At 37.1% G+C, this 10136-nt stretch overlaps 1 pseudogene; it reads right to left on the reverse strand.

The window, feature by feature from the left end:
* Nucleotides 1–331: 331 nt before the first annotated feature.
* LOC102474727 (T-complex protein 1 subunit eta pseudogene) lies at nucleotides 332–2016 on the reverse strand (annotated as a pseudogene).
* Nucleotides 2017–10136: the final 8120 nt, after the last annotated feature.

A 10136-nucleotide genomic window follows, 5' to 3' on the forward strand; every position in this document is an offset into this window, starting at 1 on the left:
ACTCTTTGGGTAGATACCCAGGAGAGAAATTACTGGATCATCTGGTAGTTCTATTCGTAGATATTTGAGGAATTTCCATATTTTTCTCTATAGTGGCTGGGCTAATTTAAATTCCCACCAACAGTGTAGGAGAGTTCCTTTTCATTATGGCGTCACCAGCAGTTATCATTTTTTTTTTTTTTAATCTTAGGCATTGTGTCTGGTGTTTGGTAGTATCTCATTGTGTATTTTTTTTTTTTTTATGTCTTTAGTTTTATTTTATTTAAATAACCTCTCATGAGAACAGAGTGTGCCAGTTATTGCCCCTGCCTTGTAACATAGATTCACCAGGCTAGGGAGAATAAGCATGCCTGCAGCCAACCTGCCAGCTAGTCAGGTGACTTGTGGGGTGCCTCTCAATGGGGATGGATAAAACCTCAGCCTTGCCAGCTGCTGGGGGAGCATCCACAGTTGAGCTAGGGATCTTGATGGTCTCATCTATGGACACGATAAGGCACACAGCCTCAGAGGCAGCTATGAGGGCGTTGATCTGGACCATCACCGGATCCCACACCAGGGCCTCAATGTTGTCAGCGAAGTCCTTGTTGTTGATGTCCACTCCATTCCACATGCTCCCCTGTGCTTGCTGAGCCCACAGCTTGTTGAGGACATTTGTGGCATTGAAGCCAGGATTGTCACACAGCTGGCGTGGGATAATCTCCCAGGCCTTGGCATATGCCCCAATCAGCAGCTGCCATTTCCCTGGAATAGTCCTTGAGTAATCCTGTGCGTACTTGGAGAGCTCTATCTCAGTAGCACTGCCACCAGCCACCACCAAATCATTCTTGACAGCCCTCCTGACAATCATGATGGCATCATAGCAGGGACTGCTCTGTCTACTCCATAAACTGCTCAGCACCACCGTGGAGGGTGAAGGAACATGTTTTGGCCTTGGGACAGCCAGTGAAGTTGTATCTCTTGCCACCGATTTGGTCTCTCTCAACACCTGGCTGCTGTCCAGCACATGTGCCAACAGAGTGTTCACACTGGTCTGGATTGAGCCCCTGCAGGCCATCATTGTCCTCTTCAGATCCTCCTCAGACACTTGGCCAGCACAGAACATGTCCCTGTTGGCAAAGCACTGGGCAGCCATGACCCCAGTAGGAAGTTTGGACAAGACAACTTTGGCTCCTGAATGATGGATCCTCTCTAACTTGTCATAGAGAATGTTCCACTCAGCATCAACAACTGCCTGATAATTCTCAACAGTGTGTACTCAGCTTTCAACATTACCTTTCTCAGCTTTCAGCTCCAGCTCAGCATTTAAAAGGGCAATCCTAGATTACTGTACTTTTTGGGCTGCATATCAAACCCAGCTTAAGAAAAGGTCTTCTTGAATGCAACACCAGCTACCAGTTGAGACTCCTCTAGGACTCCCCCCTGTACTTTCTTGTTTCCAATCATTTTAAGCTAGAGCAAATCATGGAATATCATCACAGCATCCACCACCTCCTTTGGAAATAAGGCTTTCTGCTGGGGGATGAGCTTGGAGCCCTGCACTGTCATGGCACACTTCTCGAGTATCTTCCCCTGCTCCATTTTGTCTTGCTTATTCATGGTCACGACGATCTCTTTCATCTTGTTAACTTCCAACTGAGTGGCTGTGCGGAAAGTTGAATGATGATCTGGGGGTGGAAGCCTTCCTCCACATATGTTTTCACTTACTTCAGAAACTCTGCAAATAGCAGGGTCACTGAGATGATGCCATCACCAACCTCAGCATCTTGGAATTTGGCAATGTCCACTAAAGTCTGCTACAGGGTGGACAACACCAGAGTTTCAGAATTGTGGTCCCATCATTAGAAATAGTTGCTTTGCCTTGGCATCCACAATTAGCTTGTCCATGCCATGAAAACTGAGGGTGGTTCTTCCAGCCTCAGCAATTACCTGGCAGGCAATATATTACTCACAAGTTGGGGGATGCCGTGGGAGCTATGAAGTCCCCTCTTTCAACAGGATAACTGGTGTGGGTATCATATTGGAAGTTGTTCAGTGGCCGCCACTCTTCTCTTTGTCTGTATGTACTGCCCAGTTACCCCCTCATTGTGATTTTCATTGACATCCCCCTTATGATGAAGGATGTTGAGCATTTTTCATATGTTTTATGACTGTTTGTATGTCTTCTTTAGAGAGTAGATTGTTCAATTCATTTTCCCATCTTTTAATTTGATTGGTAGTTTCTAGGGGGTTAGCTACTTGAGTTTCCTGTGTATTTTGGATATCAGTCCCTTATTTGAGGCATAATGTACAAATATTGTCCCATTCTGAGGGTTTTAGAGTCAAACTAATTAGTGTGTCTTTTGCCATGCAGAAACTTCTTAATCTGATCTAATTCCACTAGTCTATTTGTGGAATTATTTCTTCTGCTTTGGGAGTTTATTTAAGAATCTTTGCCTACTTCAATATCTCCCAGAGTTTCCCCAGTGTTTTCCACCAGTAGTTTTATAGTTTGAAGTCTTATGTTTAGATTTTTGATCCACTTTGAGTTGATTTTTGTTAATGGTGAGAGATAGGGGTCTCAGTTCATCTTTCTGCAAGTGGATATCCAGTTTTTCCAGCACCTTTTGCTAAAGAAGTTTTCTTTTTCCCACTGGATCGACTGGTGCCCTTTGTCAAAAATTAATTGGTTGTATGTTTTGTGGTTTATTTCTGGGGTCTCTATTCTGTTCCATTGGTCCACATATCTGCTTTTGTGCCAATACCATGCTGTTTTGATTATCATGGCTTTGTAATATAATTTGAGGTCAGGGAGTGAGATACCTCCTACTCCACTCTTCTTGTGCAGAATTGCTTAGGCAATATGGGGTATTTATGATTCTAGATGAATTATGTGACTGTCTTTTCTAGATCTGTGAAGAATGCCTCTGGTAATTTGATTGGGTTTGTGTTAAATATGTAGATATATTTGGACAGAGTTGCCTATTTGATTGTATTAATTCTTTTGATCCAAGAGCATAGGATGTCCTTCTACTTTTTATGTCACTTTCTATTTTAAAATTTTTATAGTTTTCCTTGTAGAAGTCTTTGACTCTTTTGGTTAGATTTATTGCTAGGTATTTTATAATCTTGTGGCTTTGGTGAATGTGATTACTTTTTTCAGTTCTGTCTCAGTCTGCTTGTTGTTCATATATAGAAATTATATAGATTTTTGTATATTGATTTTATAGCTTGCCACTTTACTGTATGCATTTTTTTCCACATATAGTAAATTTTAATCATCCCATTTCTCTACAGGCTGAGTGCCATAATGATTATCCCTTCGAAAGGAAATATTGAAACTGGGGTGTGGTCCTTCAAACAAAATTTCCACAGAATGCCTTGTCTTTAGGTTTGATGGGTGTCCCAGTCTCTTCACTTGAATGTAACCCTTACAAGTTTTCTCTGTCTCTTGACATCAAATATTTTTTTGCATTTAATTCTAAGTTTATTTTTAAATTTAATTCTCTTTTAATTTATTTTATCCATTCAATCACATATGTCACTTAGCATGTAAAGTGAATGTTCCAACATGAATACATTTCTCACCACTCCAATTATAATCAACAGATAATAACCCAATTCTTTGTCTTAAACGTCTTGTCTGTCTATTTTTCTTCTTAATGTCTTTCCTCAGACTCTCCTCCTTCCACTCTCTTCCCACATTGTATCTGGTATCCATAACCATTTTCTTTGTTTCTATAGCCTCTATTTATTCAGTTCTGGCCATAGAATGTGGATAGTCGGTATATAATAAGTGGAGGCATACTGTGTCTTACCTTCATAGCCTGACTTGCTTCACTCAACAGTAAACCTTCCATATTCGTCCACTTTCTTTCAAAAGCCAGGGTCTTTTTTTTATTATTTTTTTTTAATGGCTGATAGTATTCCATAGAGTATATGTGCTGCACTTTTCCAATCTATTCCTCTCTTCTAGAACATTTGGGTGGGTTCCAGGTTTTAGCAATTGTGAATAATGCCACAATAAACATTGATGTGCAAGCACTTTTCCAACTAAGCATTTTTCTGTCTTTTGGGTAGATACCAAGGAGTAGGATTGCTTGATCATGTGATAGTTCTATTTGTAGTTCTTTGACAAATCTCCACATTGTTCTCCACAGTGGCTGGACCAATTTATATTCTCACCAGCAATGTAGGAAATTTCCCCTTTCACCACATCCCCACCAGCATTTCTCTCTCTCTCTCTTTTTTTTTTTCCCTTAATCTTAGTCATTCTGACTGGAGTTAGGTGGTATGTCAATTGTGGTTTTGATATGCATCATTTATTATTTCCACAAGTTTTGTTTTCATGGGTACCTTTGGGTCATCTATTTATACCTTCATGTCATCTGCAAATAAAGATAATTTCACCTCTTCTTTTCCTATTTAAATGTCTTTTATTTTATTCTCATTTCTGATTGCATTGCCTAGGATTTCCAGCACTGTACTGAAAAGGAGTTGAGAAAGTGGGAAGCCCTGTCTTGTACCAGATTTTAGTGGGAAAGTTTTCAGCTTTTCTCCATTTAGTATGATGTTAGCTATGAGTTTTTCATAGATGGCTTTTATTGTGTTGAGAAATGATGATTTTGCTGAGAGTCCTAATCATAGAGGGATGTTATATTTTATCAAATGCTTTTCTGCATCGGTTGATATGATCATATGATTTGTATAATATGGGGTTTTACATTTATAGTTTTGTGTATGTTGTGTTCCTGGAATAAATCCTATCTGGTCAGAAGGAATAATCTTTTTTATATGTTATTGTTTATGATTTGCTACTATCTTGTTGAGAATTTTTGTATCTATATTCATCATGGATATTGTAGTTTTCCTTTTTTGTCATGTCCTTATCTGTTTGGGGTATGAGGGTGATAGAGGCTTCCTAAAAAGAATCTGGGGAGGTTCCTTCCTTTTGAATCTTTAGAAGTAATTTGAATAGAATAAAGGTTAAGTCTTCTTTAAAAATTTTGTAGAATTCAGAAGTGAATTCTACAGGACTTGGACTTTTCACTGTTGGGAAGTTATTTATTACAGATTCAACTTCATGGCTTGTTATGGTCCATTCAGGCCCTCTATGTCCTCTTGATTCAATCTTGGTAGATTATGTATCCCCAGTTCATCCAGGTTTTCTTGTTTGTTGGCACATAGTTGCTCATAGTATCCTCTAATGATGTTTTGTATTTCTATTATGTCTGTTGTAATATTGCCTTTTTCATTGAGAATTTGATTTATCTGGTTCCTTTTTCTCTTCTTAACTAGTCTAGCTAATGGAGTGTCAATTTTCTTAACCTTTTCAAAGAACCAAGTTTTAATTTCATTTATATTTTTATAGTTCATTTATTTTCTCTTTCTACTTAAATGTTTATTATTTCTTTTTTCCTGGCATTTTTTGTAATTTGATGTTGTTTTTCCTGTTCCCTGAGGCTCGATATGCCACCTTTCGTAGTGCACATGACTCCTTTTGTTGTGTCTGATAGATTAGGGAAACTCTTGTAATCATTATCATTGGTTTCCATGAATCTTTTTATTTCAGTCTTAGTTTCTTCAGTCGTTGTGAAGTCATTTGGGAGTAGCTTGTCAAGTTTCCATTTGTTCATGTATTTTTTTAAAAAATTAATATTAATTAATTAATTAATTAATTTCATTATGGTCGGAGAAGATGCTGTATATAGTTGCCATGCCTTTGAATCTGTAAAGGTTGTTTTGTGCCCTAGAATGTGGTCAGTCTTTGAAAAGGTTCCATGCAGGGATGAGGAAATGTATATATTCTGGTTTTGGGGTGGAAGGTTCTATAGAGGTATGGCAAGTCCATTTGATTCATGGTATTGTTTAAATCTTGTATCTCTTTGCTAATATTTTTGCCTAGATTATCTGTCTAAAGAAGATAGTGGAGTGTTGAGATCCTCAACAATTAGTGTGTTACAGCCTCTCTCTCCTCTTAGCTTTAGCAGTCTTTCCTTCACATATTTAGGTTCTCCTGAGTTGGGTGCATAGGTACTTAGAAGTGTTATAACTTCTTAATGAATTAGCCCTTCCACTACTGTATAACGCCCTTTTTTGTCTCTTCTTATAGTTTCTGTCTTAAAGACTATTTTGTGTGTAATCAGTATTGTGACTCCAGCCCTTTTTGGCTTCCATTTGCATGGAATACTTTTTTCCAGCCCCTTACTATTAGTCTAAGTATATCTTTATCCATAAGATACATTTCTTGTAGACAACAGATAGAGGGTTTCTGTTTTTTATACATTCGTCCAATTTGTATCTTTTGATTGAAGAATTTAACCTATTAACATTCAATTTTTTTTTTTTTTTTTTTTTTTTTTTTTTTTTTTTGGGGCCGTGTTTCTGCCAGAAAATCAAAAAAGCGAAAATCACCCCCCGGGAGGATGGCCACGCCACAATCCCTTCTCCTCCATTCTCCTCTCGGGATCTTAGGCACACATGCACATGCGCCCAGCATGAGTTTTAAGCCACCAGGTCCGGGACACGAAATGCGGTTGACAACATGGGAGTCCAGTGACATAGCCACTACGCTAACTGCTGGTTCCAACATTTAATGCTATTATTGATATTTCTGGAGATTCTTAGAAGAAGAGTTGTGATAAAGTTTATTTTCCCCAAATTTTTGTGTTAACTTAAAATTGAGGTATTTATATGAAAGACAATGCAATATAAGATATAAATATGTTTTATATTAAAATCTATTTTAATCTATCTATGTGTGTAGACACATATTTACCTAATTTTTATTTCTTTATCCTTTTTCCTCTACATTCTACTCTAGGAGAGAGTGCTTCAGGTGCCAATAGGTGGGATGGTGGTCAACAGGTACTTTATCCCACATGGCAGACAGCATGGTTCAAATCCCAAACCTGGGGGCTTGTATAAGCTTGTCAAGTGCATGTGTATTCCCCATATCTCTAGAGGAAATGAAGAAGAAGGGATTACAATCTAGCCTTCTCCTGTGAGGTCTCCTTTTGCATTTTCCCTCTCTCTCTGTTTCTCTCTGGACACTGCACATGCCCTATATCAAAAAGCCTCTCTCTCTTTCTCTTCCATCATTTTGGTCTTTAGAAAATAATTGCTTGTAGATGATTGCTGCTGGGAAGGTGGGAAGGTTGTTTTCTTTTTGGAGATATTTGTAAAGTAGTCCCCTATTACTTAAGCATGCAGCTATTTACATTGTTATCTGCTTGCTTTGGGATGTAGCCCTACTCTTCAAGTTCGTTTTGAAAACTGGAGTTTTGATCATGGGAGTTTTATCTTTGTCATCTTTAACCTCTATGCCATTCTCTTTTAAATAAAGGAAGGAGTAAAAATAAGTTCTTTGCAGTTCTTCTGTAAGATCTCACCTATTTTTACCTAAAAATATTCCTGCACTCCTTCTTCATTTGCTAGTATTCAGAATTCCGCCTTCACGTATTTGCTAGTCACTTCCTTAGGAAACTGAAAATGAATCAGATTCTACAGTAAGTTTGAAAATAAATCTTTCATTTTGCTGGTGATTCTTTTTAGGCTTCTAAAGTGAATGTAATCCAAGTTGACATATTTCTAAATTTATCAAAGTTAAAGACAAAATAATCACCCTTGACTCATATTCATCTGTGACATATACTTTTCAAGGTCTCATAATTTTCAGATTTTTAAATTATAAGTCCACATTGTATTTTAAATATATATTTATAGCAAATACTCAAGAGTTGAACTATTTTTATATAATTATTCAATTTTCTGAATATTGAATAATTTTCCCTCTATAAAGGACCTGTCTTAGCATGGAGATATTGTTACACTATTGCTACCATCATTATCTTCATTTTCCTCTACATTTTCATCCCCATTATTATATTTTAGATAGTTGATTTAATTGCTTGTTTTTTTTTCTCTCAAATCAATCATCCTTAGGTAGAAATTAAAGTATTTGTTTTCATTTTTCACCTTTTTTCATACTGTTAATATCCCCTTTTTTACATTTCTTCTGTAATTTTGATAAATATTCTAAAGTTTCCTGATCATCATTGATTGATTTTTCTTTCTAGTGTTATTCTGTCTCTTATATGTAAAATGCATATTACATTAAAAGGCATATTACATTAAATTCTACTGTTGCATTTTAGCATCCTACGTTTCTATATTCTTCTTTTACATTTTAACCTCAGTACTGTTCTATCTTTATAATTTTCACTTTTGTGGAAACTACTTTTCTAGCATTAGTTCCTAGAATAGTTAACTGAGGTCTTACAAAATTTCATTTCTTAAATGAACAGTTGCTCTTAGATACATGTCCTTGTACTGATGTTATTGTTTCTCCTTTGCTATAGTATTTTTTATCATTGAATACCATTTGTTTTCTTTGTCCCTCTTCAAATTGGGCAAGATATTTATTTAACTTAATTTTTTTTTGCAGTTTTTTGATAGGGCGCATGTATGTGTGTATGTATTTATGTATATGTGTGTGTGTGTGTGTGTGTATATATATATATATATATATATATATAGAGAGAGAGAGAGAGAGAGAGAGAGAGAGAGAGAGAAAGTGAAAGTGAGAAACCACCCCCAGAGTTGCAATTCCCTTTCCTCTATTCTTCTCTCAGAATTTTGGGCACACATGCACGTGTGCCCAGTGTGTTTATAAAGCTGCTGAGTCCTGGACTCTTATTGTGCAGTTGACCATATGGAAGCCTTAACCACTATACCATTGACTGGCTTGGGAGCATTTATCTTTTCATCAGAAAGCTTAATTTATACATAATTATTATAGTTATTGATTTATTAATTTTTTCTTTAACTTTTAACAACATATTTTCTTTGACAATTTTTTATTAGTTATATCATTTAAATGGATAATTATTTTCTTTTTTAATTTTTTATTATCGATTTTATATTCTTGTCTTATACAGTAAAAGCCATATCTGAGAAAGGTGCCAAATAAGATACACTTGGGTATTCTCTGGTTGACTTGGTAAATGGGAAGAATACTTCTGCTATGCTTCTATAGTAAACCTTTTACATAATCTCCAACATAGCATTTTTTTAGTTTTCTTTGTGTGTTTATAGTGTTTAATTTTGAGCACTGCTTTCTGACAAAGGGAGTCAACTATCTTATAGCCATTGAAACTACATGAGTGAGCCATGAGTAATAGGCAGGCACTGACTAACTGGTCTAAGCCTAGTAGAGTTTTCTGAATCTTCCCAGAAACCATGCACTTGTTCTGGCTAACCTGCTGCTTCTGTAACTGTTGCTGATCTACCCTCTATAAGGTAGGGAGGGTACTCACTGTGTTGGGGAATAAGAGAGCTGCCAGTGTTTCTGACTCATGGATATCACCTGGGTAACTATTCAGAAATGCTCCCCAATATCACAACCATTTGAAAGGCTCCAGCCTGGAAGGTGTGAACTGAATGCTCACATTTAATGGCAAAGATGCTTCTAACCTTTACTCTACTGCAGAACTTCTCTAAATTATACTCCAAGACCCTGGACAGTCCAAAGAAATGAAAAAGAAAGGAAAAGAAGTGGTTAAATGCCAGGGACCAGCCTTGGCGTGGGTGGGTTATCTCGATGGCGGCGAAGGTGAACAGAAGACAGAGGCCTCGATGCCTTTTCATGCAAGTCCTTTGCTGGACACCCCTCAGAGATCGCTCTCTGAGGAGTGACAACTGCTAGGAATCATCGTGCCATTTTATTGAAAATGTGATGCATGCAAGTAAGTGGGTGAGGGGCAGTGAAAGATTTACTCTAAGGAACAGGGTATACAAAGCATGGAAGCAATAATTATAAAACATGCTGTTTGTCTTGTCAGATTAGGTAAAAATCAATCACAGTTTTGAGGAAGTCTATTTGTCTGTTGTATCTTCTTAGATCTTGATTACTGGGGAAGGGTCTTTTGAAGAGGGGGCTTGTAGGATGTTTAATAACTTCAGTCCCAGGCCAGGGTGATAATATTGCTGGTTGCAAAGACCTAGATAGAAATCTTGTCTTGTTAAGTAAAGACACAGTTAATATATGGACTATCTATACATTACAACAATAGAGGGTGAGTCTATGATCCTATATGGGAAAGGAAGATGATCTTATAGCTCAGGAGACAACACTGGATGTTTTATTAGCAGTTTTTCAT

This window comes from Tupaia chinensis, unplaced genomic scaffold, assembly GCF_000334495.1.
Source record: "Tupaia chinensis unplaced genomic scaffold, TupChi_1.0 Scaffold000037_22, whole genome shotgun sequence".
Classification (NCBI taxonomy): domain Eukaryota; kingdom Metazoa; phylum Chordata; class Mammalia; order Scandentia; family Tupaiidae; genus Tupaia; species Tupaia belangeri.